The sequence below is a fragment of the Pinus tabuliformis genome, chromosome J (assembly GCF_031772625.1).
Source record: "Pinus tabuliformis cultivar Carrire ecotype Pingquan chromosome J, CPIR1, whole genome shotgun sequence".
NCBI classification, from domain to species: Eukaryota; Viridiplantae; Streptophyta; class Pinopsida; order Pinales; family Pinaceae; genus Pinus; species Pinus tabuliformis.
The window spans coordinates 1267478213-1267490972 of record NC_142295.1 but is presented as its reverse complement, the minus strand read 5'-3'; the positions used below and the strand labels follow the sequence as shown (position 1 = coordinate 1267490972).

Genomic DNA, 12760 nt, shown 5'->3' with positions numbered 1-12760 from the left:
CATAATTTTACTACAACCCTCTCATATTCTATTAAAAAGTTCTCAATTGAAGTCTCAAATAATAAAAGAAATAGCAAAACCAATCCTTGGTATGACAAAGATTGTAAGAATGCGAGGAGAACAATTAAGGAAGCTGCTGATGATTCTCTTAAAATGGACAAGATAAGAATATACAAAGCCCTAATTAAAAGGAAAAAGAGACAGTACATTCGTCAAAGACAGGAGAGTCTCTTACACCTCTCTAAGGTAGCTCCTAAAAAATTTTGGAGGCAGATTCTGACTAGGAAGACTAAGGATAATAATAAAATTGCTCTTCACGATTGGAATTCTTATCTTAAAAAGCTTTATGAATCTCCTAATGTCACGGATAATTTGGAAACCCTGCTCACAACGAAAGAAGTCTTCTCTTTAGAAGACATTAAGTTTGGGGTTAATCGCCTCGCGAATGGGAAAGCTAAGGACATTGAAGGTTACCAGGCAGAAATCTTAAAAATTGGAGGCCTTGTCCTCATCCCTCACATCCACAAGCTTTTCAATCAAGCTGTTAAGCAAGGGTTCCCTAAACCTTGGACTGAGAGCCTCATTATCCCTATTTTTAAAAGTGGAGATACAAATAACCCCTCTAATTATCGAACAATTATGATCAGCCCTCTCTTAGCCAAATTATATGGTAGTATTCTGGAAAAAAAGTTAAGCATATGGCTTGAAAGTGAAGATAAGCGGGCTAAAGGCCAAGCAGGTTTCAGAAGGCATCACTCAACAACAGACCACCTTGTTACGCTAAGGATCATTGCGGAGGAATGTCGTAATGATAAATCCAATTTATTCTGCTGCTTTGTAGACTTTAGAAAGGCTTTCGATACGGTTCCTAGATACAACCTTTGGAATAGGTTAGAAGAGCTAAAGGTTCCTCTTGAGTTAAGAGCTGCTGCTATAAGGCTATACGAGAATGTAATTGCCAAGCTAAAGAACAATGAGGGGTGGTCAAAAGATATTAAGTGTAACATCGGAGTTAAACAAGGTTGCCCCCTCTCCCCTACTCTATTTGGCATTTACATCGATAAGCTCGAAGGTTATTTAGAAGAAGCAGGATGCGGTGGCACAATCTTAGCTGGGATAGTCATTATCCTTCTTCTCTATGCTGACGATATTGTTCTTCTGGCAAGGTGCCCTTCTGATCTTGATAAGAAACTCAAGCTTCTTAAGGACTTCTGCTCTACCATGGGTATGACTGTTAACACAGACAAAACAAAAGTTATGATTATCAAATCTAAGAAGGACACTTGCGCTAATTTTACGTATGACAATAATAACTTGGAGGAAGTGTATTCTTACAAGTACCTAGGAATTGATATCCATCACAAGCTCAACTGGAACTATAGCATTGAGAAAAGGATCAATGGGGGATGGAAAGCTTATTTTGGTCTTGAAAATAATTGTAAAACTGCAAACCTCGTAATGTGGGATAAAAAGAAGTTCCTCTTTGAAACTTTAGTCACTCCTGTTATCTTATATGGCTGTGAAGTTTGGGGCTGCAGCATCTCCAGAGAATCATGGAGGAAGATTGAGCAAATCCAGAAGCGTTTTATAACTTATAACCTGAAAATTAAAAGTAATACACCCTATCCTATTCTCCTTATAGAAGCAGGTCTTTCTTCTATTGAGAGCCTAGCTATGCTCAGGTTTCTGATGTACAAGCACAAGCTCAATAACATAGACAATCATAGACTTCCTAAGCTAGCCTTAAATTCCAGCCAAAATCACCTAAGGCTTAACCGAGGATGGCATAAGGACACAAGGGCCTGGTTAAACTATTGGGAGATCAATGAGAATGATGCTTTGCAAAACATAAATAACATTAAAGATATTATCACTTCTAAGTTCAAAGAAAAATTGTGGTGTGAGAAAGATTTAGCGTCTAAAAGAAAATTAAGTTATTATAAGAAGGTCATCAACCCCACCCTTGAAGATCAAAAGTATCTCTCTATTCTAACTAGCTCAAAAAAGAAAATTAATATAGCAAAGATTAGAACGAATTCTCATGAGCTCCATAGTGAGACTGGCCGCTGGGTAGTTCCTAAAACGCCATGGATGGAAAGGATCTGCCATATTTGTGAGAATAAGAGCATCGAGGATGAAAACCACTTCCTCTTAGAGTGCCCTGCATACAACCACATTAGATCTCAATTTCACAACCTTTGTTACAATACTGACCTTTCTAGCCTTTTACAATGCCAAAATTATAGTGAACTCGGGAGGCTTCCCTCCAAGCTTTTTGAGCATCGGAATAAAATCTTAAATCAAAATATATAATTTGTCTTTTTTAGGTCCGATAGATCATTATTTGGTCTCAGTGGACGTTAACAACCATCATCATCATCATCATCATCATCAAAATTTATTATATATTAAAAAAAATACTTCAAACGCATTCAATACGTAACATTTCAACCTTCTCATCAAAACAACATACTTCATGAGACTTTAGAACGCAAATCAACATACTTTATAAGACTTTAAAATCCAAATCAACATATTACATAAACCTTCAAAACAAAACCAAAAAAAAATTGGAAAATGGTATAACACACAATCAAATAATCTAATCTCAGAGGTTATGAATTTTAATTATAATAAATTCAATAAATTAGAGTTAAAAATTATAATCAATTCATTAAATTCTAATAAATTATTAACTATTAAAAAAATTCGAGGATGGAAAAGTTAAGTATTTAAACATAAAATTGAGTTCGTTCATTTTTTTTAAGTAGTGTTTGTGGTTTAGACTTTTATATTCATTTTTTAATATTCACTTTTCAATATTATTTAGTTAAAAAAGCATGTTTAAATATAAATATGGAAATATAAAAAAAAATTAAGATAAATGATTTCGTTTATAGAAGAGAGTAATCATCAGTGGGAAAGAATTTCAGAGGACAAGGGTTGCAATCTTTTTGGTGAACAATTGCTTACTTTATGTGGGGCCTTTGATTTAGTCATCTGTAATGGCTTGACTAGATGGGCAAAGTCCGGTAATTTCACTTGCAATACTTACAATGGAGTAAGTGTAGTGGATTATGTAATTTGCTCACATGGTTTGTGTGAGAAAATGGAGGAAGTCTTGATTGGAGATCAACTGTGGAACTTAAAATCAGATCACAAGGCTATTTATTTATGTTTCTCTTGGATTGGAAAGAAACAATTAGAGTCAAAAATTCAGCATGTCGAGCGAAACCTCCCACATAGCAGAATTCTTTTGACCCCAGAAAATTGTAATACCTTCAAAATGATGCTAGAGAGGCTCTTCGAGAAGGAGAAAATCATAATTCACAACCTTCATAGTCATGAATTAACACATTTAATTCAATGCGCACTTGCAAAGTGCAAAAGAGCAAAAATCAAGAAGTCTGAAACAAATTGCTTTCCGGTTAATGCTTGGTTTGACGAGGAATGCAAAAAGGCAAGGAGAATGTGGAAAGAGTCAAACGAGGATAACATAAAGCTAAAAGCTTACAAGCAGTTATTAAGCAAGAAAAAGATCGATTTCATGGTTTCAAGGAGGGAAGAACTAATCTTCCTTGGGAAAAATAATCCCAATTTATTTTGGAATGAGTTCCAACCGAAAAAGATACAAACTGGAAATAGTATTACAACTTCTAAATGGTTTGACTATGCAAGACAACTCTATGAGTAGGATCCCAAGGGTGACCCTCCCCCCTTGGTCAACACTGATACTAAACTCTTCACGGTGCAAGAGGTAGAGATGGGTATCAAGAAGTTGGGTGTTGGAAAAGCAAAAGACTTAGCTGAACTCCAAGCAGAATATCTAAAGTGGGGCTCAAGAATTCTTGCACCTCACATTACAAAAATTTTCAACACCATCATACAACAGAGGCTCCCCACAGATTGGACAACTAGTCTGGCAATACCTCTTTTCAAGAGTGACGACGTCAATAATCCATCCAATTATAGGACCATCATGATAAACCCTTTGTTTGCAAAGTTATTTCGAAGCATGCTAGAAAAAAAAATTAGCAAGTGGGCAGAAGAAAGAAATAAATATGCTAAAGGGCAAGTAGGTTTTAGACCTAAACATTCCACAGTTGATCATTGTATAACTTTAAGGCATATCATTGAAAAAATTTGAGAGAAAAAGGAAAAGTCTTTTGTTGATTTGTTGAATTCAGAAAAGCGTTTGACTCGGTTCCTAGGGATAAGCTTTGGCACATAATGGAGGAACTTGCGGTTCCTAAACATTTGAGAGCAGCTGTGCATAGACTGTATGAAGAGGTGAAAGGCAAAATTAGAACTTCAACATTTTGAAAGTTTCAGAAGCAATATCAGAGTCAAGCAAGGTTGCCCATTGTCTCCTACCCTTTTTGGTTTATATATCGACAAGCTTGAGGAGTGGTTAAATTCACAAGGGGGTGATGGTATCTATTTGGGTAAATTTGTTATAAGGCTTCTTTTTTATGCAAATGACCTTATTCTACTTGCTAAATCGACTCTTGGTTTGCAAGAGCACTTACTATCCCTTGACATTTTTGTAGAAGTGTGGGGATGCAAGTCAATATCAACAAAACGAAACTAGTGGTTTTCTTTAAGAAAAGAAAACATAACCAACATAAGTTCTACTTTGAAGGCAACATTCTAGAAGAAGTTGCGGATTACAAATATCTCGGAATTGACTTCAACAAAATCTAAGCTGGAATGGTTGTAGAAAGAAAAGAACTTTGGGGGGTTGGAAAACATTTTATAATTTTTAAAATAGGTGTAGAGAGGTAGAGTTATGGGACTGGAAAGCCACTCAACCTCTTTTTGGGCTTCTAGTGATTCCAATGATTCTCTATGGTTGTGAACTATGGGCCAACAGTACATCCGACATGCAGTGGAGACAAATTGAGAAAATTCAGAAGTGTTTGATTACAAACAAATTCAAGATTAAAAGTACAGTTCCTTATGCTATATTGTTAAGTGAAATAGGGATTGCTCCTATTGAAGCAATTGCTATGGTGCGAGTCATAAGGTATTTAAAAAAAATTGAGCAAATGGAAGAGGGTAGATGACCTAAGGTTGTCTTTAATGACAAATTGTGCAAGAGAAAAAATACTTGGATGCAACAAAATAACAAATGGTTTAGTAAATGAGGTATTTTCTTGAACGTGTATACCATAAACAGCAAAGGGATAAAAGCTTTTGTTATGGAAAAGTTCCACAAGCGTACTTGGATAAGGAGCTAGGAAGAAAGAAAAAATACTATGTTGAAGTGTTTAATCCCACTCATAGTCAACAACCAAAAGCATACATAGAGGCCAATATCTCTTGGAGAGCCAAAAATCTTATTGCTCAATTAAGGACTAATTCTCATCAACTCCGTTGTGAAACTGCACTGGAAAATGCCAAAAGAAGTGTGGGAGGAAAGAGTATGCATTTTTTGTTCTTTCGAAAAAGTGGAAACAGAAAAATATTTCATTTTATAATGTGAGGCCTTCAAAGACAACAGGGAAAATTATGTAGATATGCTGGGAGCTAGCTCTTGGGATAATCTATTTAGCTAAAGGTTTGTCAACGAACTGGGAGCATTTATTTTGAAGCTTCATAGAAACAGAGCCGAATACATCAAAGAGAAAAAGCAATTTGTCCCATAAACTATCTTTAACCTGGTAGAAATTAAAATAATTTCTTTCTTTCTTTCTAATTTACATAATTTAAAATAATAAAAAATAAACTAAAACATCTGATATATTTCTAATTTACAAAATTAAAAAAAATAAAAAAAAAAATAAAACATCTGACATATTTGTAATTTGTTAAAAACAAATGGTATACAGATTAAGCCAAACTTACCATATTTTATACCCTTAGTCATTTACATCTCAAAACCAATTTCACAATTAAATACCTTTTCATCTCACTTTTCAAACTATATTTCACCGGTTTAAACTCTTTTCTTATACATATAATAAGTTATATGACTTTTGTTAATAAGATATTTTAAAAATACCTTAAATTCAACTGAACTTATATTTTTTAAAACAAGTTAAAATAACTCACATTTTAAACTTCTAAATATACTTTTTGTATTTTGTATAGATATTTTAAACGTTTATTTTTTTTAATACCATTTTTATTTTATTCATATTTTTAAATGCTAATTCTAATATATTATTACTTATTTATTTTTCAGTTATAAATTAAAAAAAAAAAATCACAATTTTAAACATAATACAAATTAATTTAATATATAATAAAATAATATCATTATAATTAATTTTAAATCAACTAAAACTTTAATATATAATAAAATAATATAATTTTAATTTTAATTAATTTTAAATAAACTAAATCTTTAAATTTTTAGCCAAGCTTCAGTCCAACTTCATATGGCCTAATTTCAATATAATTAAAACATTTATAAGATCTTTTCACAATGATAAGTAAATTGTAATTGACTAAAACATTTATGTAATTTCTAATAACATAATATATAATTTATTGAGCATTTCACAAATATTATATAAAACATTATAAAGTCTTTCATTAAATTCCTTTAATTAATCTGTTTATATTCGAGGCAATGCATCGTACATAATGATTATAATGATAACAAATATTATGAAGTTTTTCATCAAAATTCCCTAATTAACTTGTAAAGTGTATTGTATCTAGCGGCCTGGAGTATGCCGTAAAACTGCTTCTGCTTGGCTAAGAGCTCGTCTTCCTCGGACGTAAGGAAACAGGTTAACGGCGCAAGACCCAGAGGCATCTGGCAGGAGTGAGAGCCTGCTCCCGATTACGGACCACCAGTAGGGTTATGCCAGGTGGCGTGGTTTTCCTATTTAACAGTGATGAGTCAAACCCAGCATTCGCGGATAGCAGCCAGAGATGGCTGTCCTCACTGTTGGTTTGACACCTGAGTTGATAGGTTTTACCACCTTCGGAAAAAAAAAAAAAAAAAAAAAAAGAAAGAAAGAGAAAAGAAAAGAAAAGTGTATTGTATCTAAAAATTGTATTCTTTCAATTAACCTATGTCTATATTAGAGGCAATGCATGTGATAACAAATATTACAAAGTCTTTCATCAAATTCCCTAATTAAATTGTAAAGTGTATTGTATCTAAAAATTATAATAATAGCCAATAGAATTAATATATAGAAAAATGATTAAAAATTACCATAATAGCCAATAAAATTAATATATAGAAAAATGATTAAAAATTACAATAATAGCCAATAAAATTAATATATAGAAAAATATTAAAAATTATAATAGTAGGCAATATAATTAATGTATATAAAAATTATTATAATAGTAGAAAATAGAATTAACCTATATAAAAAAAACACAAACCACAACTAACTAATATGTATATAAGTTATTGTAATTTTCATTTTCAATTTACAAAAACAAAACAAAACAATTATATTATTTTATGCTATATTATTCTTTAAAATTTCCTAAATTTAACTCTATTTTATATTTATTCTTTTAAAAATTGGAATGAGAATAGCAAAGAAGTTATTTAATATAGCACATTTTAATAAATTAAAATATTAGTGCATGTTTAAGTTAAAACAAAAACTATATATACATAAAATAATAAAAAGAGCTAAAAAGATGAGAAGAGATATGATGTATTATTTACATTGGGTTGAGTTTCATGTATCTATACCAATTAGTTCTTTGTTATTGTTCATTGAGCAATTTGGATCTGGATGAAGACTTAGATGGTCTATTTAGAATCTTTATATAGAATTGTAACTCATTCAACATAAACACGTTTTCCTCCTTGGCCTCAACATTGCTAAAACTTTATGGCACCCAGTTTGCTACCTCCCTAAACACTTCAGTATATGCTAAACAACCTTGCTCACCTACAATGTCTCGTTTTATTACTGCAATTTCATCTTGCATACTTTGTGGAATGTTGTCATGATATAGTGATGCAAAATCTTTTGCTCTTTGTTGGGCTTGAGAACCTCCTTGCTCCCTAAAGTATGTCATTCCTCACTAACTCCACGTTCACTGACAAGGCATCATAGGCTTGCACCAATGCTAAAACTATCTTCCCAAGAGGAAAAAGTTCACATAGGAGGAGGGGGCAAAGAGCAGGGGAGGCCAATCGAAGGGGATAAACTTAGGAGGCGAGGGGAGTCTCAAGAATGAACAATTGTAGAGTTAATTGTAGGGGAGAAAGATAGTATCCAAAGAAAGAATTTCAAATCAGAGGGGTCGACCCACCTAACCCGAGTGTAAAAGACCAAGAGAGAGGCTCAACGTCAATGTCGCAGTCAAGAAAAGGGGAAAGAAGTTGTGTGCTTCTAAAGGATGCACTAGGGTAGAAATGCAAATACAAAGGAAACAACAAAGAAGAGTGAGTTGGCCATGAAACAAATTTAAATAAGGATTTTAGGGAAAATTTTAGGGGCTAATATTTGCAAGTGGAATAATTTCCATGCTTTTTCCAACAACAAAAAAACTTCTCAACTTTCCATTTTTTCTAAAAACCATTTACCCAAATTTTATAGTATAAAATTATTTTACCTTAAAAATCGTAAAAATTTTATAGAGACCATACAAAATCATTAGAAATTTGAATATGTTACATAAATGTCCCCAAGCCTTTTACATTTTGCATATTAGTGAGTAATAAGATTGGTTAATATTTCTCAACTTTAAGATAAATTTCATCCTTAAAATTTAAGGTAGATTCTTGAAAGCCATCCTTAAGTCCTAATATCTTGAATGTACATCTACCTCATACTAATTGAGTCCACCACTTAGGCTAAAAAACCACACTTACACATGATAAATGTCAAGAAAATTATGGCTCCTTAAAACCAAACCCGCACATCATAAGTGCAATAGATAAATTGGGAATGAACTAGATTGTGGCTCCTTGGGAATGAACTAGATTGTGGCTCCTTAAGACCAAAACCCACATCATAAGTGCAATAGACCTCTCCATGATCACCTCAATTAAACCAAAACCAATTTTAGAAGTTCCCCACATCAAAACTATGTGATGTTATTCAATCCTCAGTGCAGATTGCATCATAGTTCATTACTATTATTACAGAAGGTGCATTGCCACGTTCTCATCCAAGAATGCTAGATAGATGGAGCCTATGAGCCCTCTCACCTGTCTCATCTCAATTACCCCTCCAAAGTTTTCTTAAGATTATTTAAATAAATTTTTAAAATTAAATAATATAATATTATTTTTTTATATTATTTTAAAATAAAATATATTATTAAAATGAATTTTTCTTATAATAATCGAAGTTTACAATATTTACGGTTAAAATTTAGAAATATAATTATTAATGAAATTAACTAATTTTTGAATGCCTAATTTGAAATATTGTCGTAATAACAAAATAGAAAATAACTTCAAACTTGAGAAATGATTGTAGCCAAATATCTTCGCCGATCCTTATTCCTGCTTTTGAAAAAAATGAGGTTATAAAATTAATGTGAACAGGGCAATTAAGTACAACCATAACGATTCAAAGGAGGTAGAAGAAAATTATAGATGGCCAGTTATTTCACAAGGGGTAAAAGAATATGCATAACAGGAAGAAGATAAACCAGGGGTGAGTTCGAAACCTGAAGGCGAAGGTTTCAGTAAAGAAGGAATAACTGAATTTTCAGGAGAATGAAATGAACATTGGAAAACACATCAGAGTTGCGATTTTCTGATGTTGTTCACCAGACAAAACCAGAAAAGGAACCCCCATTTAAAGCTCATTAGAGTTGGGGTTTTCTGATGTTCTTCACCAGATAAAACCAGAAAAGGAATTCCCGTTTAGCATAATTAGAAAAAAACAAAATAACAGAAAAGAAAACCCCATTTAAGATAATTTGGAAAAAACAAAGCAACAGATTAGGGAAAACTTATAAGTAAACTCTTATGTCTGCCTTTCATATATCAGAACTAAATCGAAGTTCGGCAGTTTCCAGAACATGCTTTTGCTATATAAGTCATATTTCAGTAGTCTGGCAAGTTACAAGAGGATATACTTGTTAGATAGAGTACAGAAGGATATAGTTGTCAGGCATGCTATACTGTGCTTTATATAGTGTTTTAAAGTTACAAAGTCCCTTCAATTTCTGTATTGTGCTTGGATTAGTTGTCTGGATCTTAGCGATGAACAGAGCATAAACTTAATGTCCTCTTGAATTAAATGTAACCCTGAGATAAAAGAATTATGGCACAGTAAAACAAAAATCGCTGATGTGTTTTATGTTGTTTTAAATTTTGGATTTCTCACGGGTATTATTTAAAATTATATTATTTTTAATTAGTTAAGTGCTGTTTTCTTCTGACTTTGAACTTAAGAAAATAAGTTAATGCCCTATGATCTTTAAACATCAGGCATAATCAAAAATCTACTCTCCTCTAGTCTACTTGACCACCTAGAAGTTATTTTACAAGAAAACGGTGACGGTTTTGCTGGATTAAAGATAATGAATCAGCCTGCAATGGCAGGCAGTAATGGCTATCCTCTCTCTGTAGTCACAATTTGAGTTCCTTGATTAAAGATAATGAATCAGCCTGCAATGGCAGGCAGTAATGGTTCTTTTATTAAAGATAATGAATCAGCCTGCAATGGCAGGCAGTAATGGCTATCCTCACTCTCCGGTAACAATTTGAGTATGAAAGTGCCACTGAAAACATAAGAATGAGAGTTTACACCCTTTTGAACTATTAAGGGTGTCTCTAGTAACAATTTGAGTATGACAAGTGCCACTGAAAACACAAAAACATAAGAATGAGAGTTTACACCCTTCTGAACTATTAAGGGAACCTGCAAATAATAACTAGTAATAATTTTCTTCACTATCCCATCTAATATAGATGAGAATTTATGCTTTGAATTATTAAGCAGAAAACCTGTAAATAGTAGCCACCAAAGGTATAAAAGATTTAAGAAAAAAAATGGAAGAAATTAAACCAGATGACATTTTCTGTAATTGGAATGGCCGTAAAATAAGCTTTTGATTATCTATTTTTCATTCTAACAATGCAATTCTTCTAGTCTGGTTAATTTGCTAAAGCAAAAATTTGCCGTTAATTTCAAGCTAAAGAAAAAAAAATGCCTTTAATTTCATCATCTGGTGTATCAGCACTGATCGACATTAATGGAAATGTTCATGACAGAATTAATATGAGCAGGCGAAGAAATTTACCTCAAAGAGTTGAGAAACATTCCGGGGAGGCAGCGAACTCCATCGAGATCTTTGAGCTGCTAAACTTAGCAGAAACGACCAGTAGATTATGCAGTATAGATATTTGTTGAGACGAGTAACCTGGACAGAGAATCCATGTGTATGTTCCTATGGTTTCTGTAATTCCGTAGCAGTGGATTTATTCAGACGAAAGTGCGAGGGGAAAGGCACTGGTATTGTTCAGCATCAACGAAAAAGTGGCCGCAGAGTCGGTCTTAAACACGAAACCCGATAAAATCTCTACATAATAAGTGGAGACAAACAGTCTGCAACTACTCTTCATAGGCGCGCCAATGTAGTTTTGACTTGGACGCATTTGTCAAGGCTGTGCCCTTTCCAGGAAGTTTCAAGCCTCAGAAAAGCCATAAATTTGGGCGTACCATCATGCACAAAGCAGCACCGAGTGAATTTAATGATGGCGTTGTTGGGATGTGGAGAGTTGAATTTGAGTTATATTGGGATCGAGATCGCTGGAGATAATTATCCACATTTGTATTGATCGCGGGAATTTGAAGTTATATTGGGATGCATTGTTGGATTTGATTCTTGATTAAAAGGTAGTTTTATTGTTCTGTTGATGTATTTTTTTATTTTTTTTTATTGTTTTGTTGTTCATTTTTTCTCGTTAAATGTACGTTGAAATGGTTAAGGTGGTAATTGAGTTTGGTGATTTTATAAAGCTATATGGTTAAATTTATTTGATTGTTATATTGATAAGATGATTAATATTTATTAGAAGCGGTTGACATGATTAAATGAATGAAAATAAAGTTGATATTTTGTTTAATTAATTTAAAAAATTTATATGTAAAATTCTAGTTTTGAGCTTTCTGTTTATGTGCTTTGCCATTGTTGTAGTCATGGCAATAGTTGTACGAGGGAATAGAGCCTCCTCTTATAGCTAGATTGTGACTAGGGACTATATCCCCTAATAGCATCTGCCTATCGACACCCCCAATCCTGAACAGGATGTCGATTCAACCAAAACCAAAGGCTCTACTCATTCCACATCGAATGGTCACAGAATCTGGGGTAGTTGCCTCTCCAAAGCAGCCACAGATCCAAAATTTGAATTTCACTCAACTTGCATTGGCAAATACATCCAGTATACGCGAGATCACGCCCTAATCGGTAAATTCATTGGAATTTTGCCATAAAAAAGAGCATTGGCTTATTGGATAATAAAAAAAATGGACACGAAAAGGCAAGATCAAGCTTGAACTCAAAGCAAAGGGATTTTTCACGGTCATCTTTGCAAACATAGAAGGTCGCACTCATATATTTGAAAACAACCCTTATTTCTTCAACTCTATAGGACTATATCTCTGATTCTCGATGGAGAGATTTGTCCCAGGCAAAGAAGAAGTCCCAACAACTTCATTCTGGTTCAAAACGTAATCTCTACCTAGAGAATTTTGGGATGAGGAGATACTAGCAGGAATTGGCAATACTGTGGGGCACTTTGTTAAAGCTTTTGAAGCCACAAAACAAGCCAAGTACATTTCCTATGCCTGCATCTATGTTTACA

The 12760-nt window shown here is 33.2% G+C and overlaps 1 protein-coding gene across 1 annotated transcript in view; it reads right to left on the bottom strand.

Annotated features, from left to right (window-relative positions):
• Positions 1 to 11503, bottom strand: part of LOC149231870 (long chain acyl-CoA synthetase 9, chloroplastic-like) — a 298899-nt gene extending 287396 nt beyond the window's left edge. Inside the window, exon 1 of the mRNA XM_089379304.1 lies at positions 11194 to 11503. The gene's annotated coding sequence lies outside the window, so the exon portion shown is untranslated. The remainder of the gene's footprint in view (positions 1 to 11193) is intronic.
• Between the last annotated feature and the right edge of the window lie 1257 nt (positions 11504 to 12760).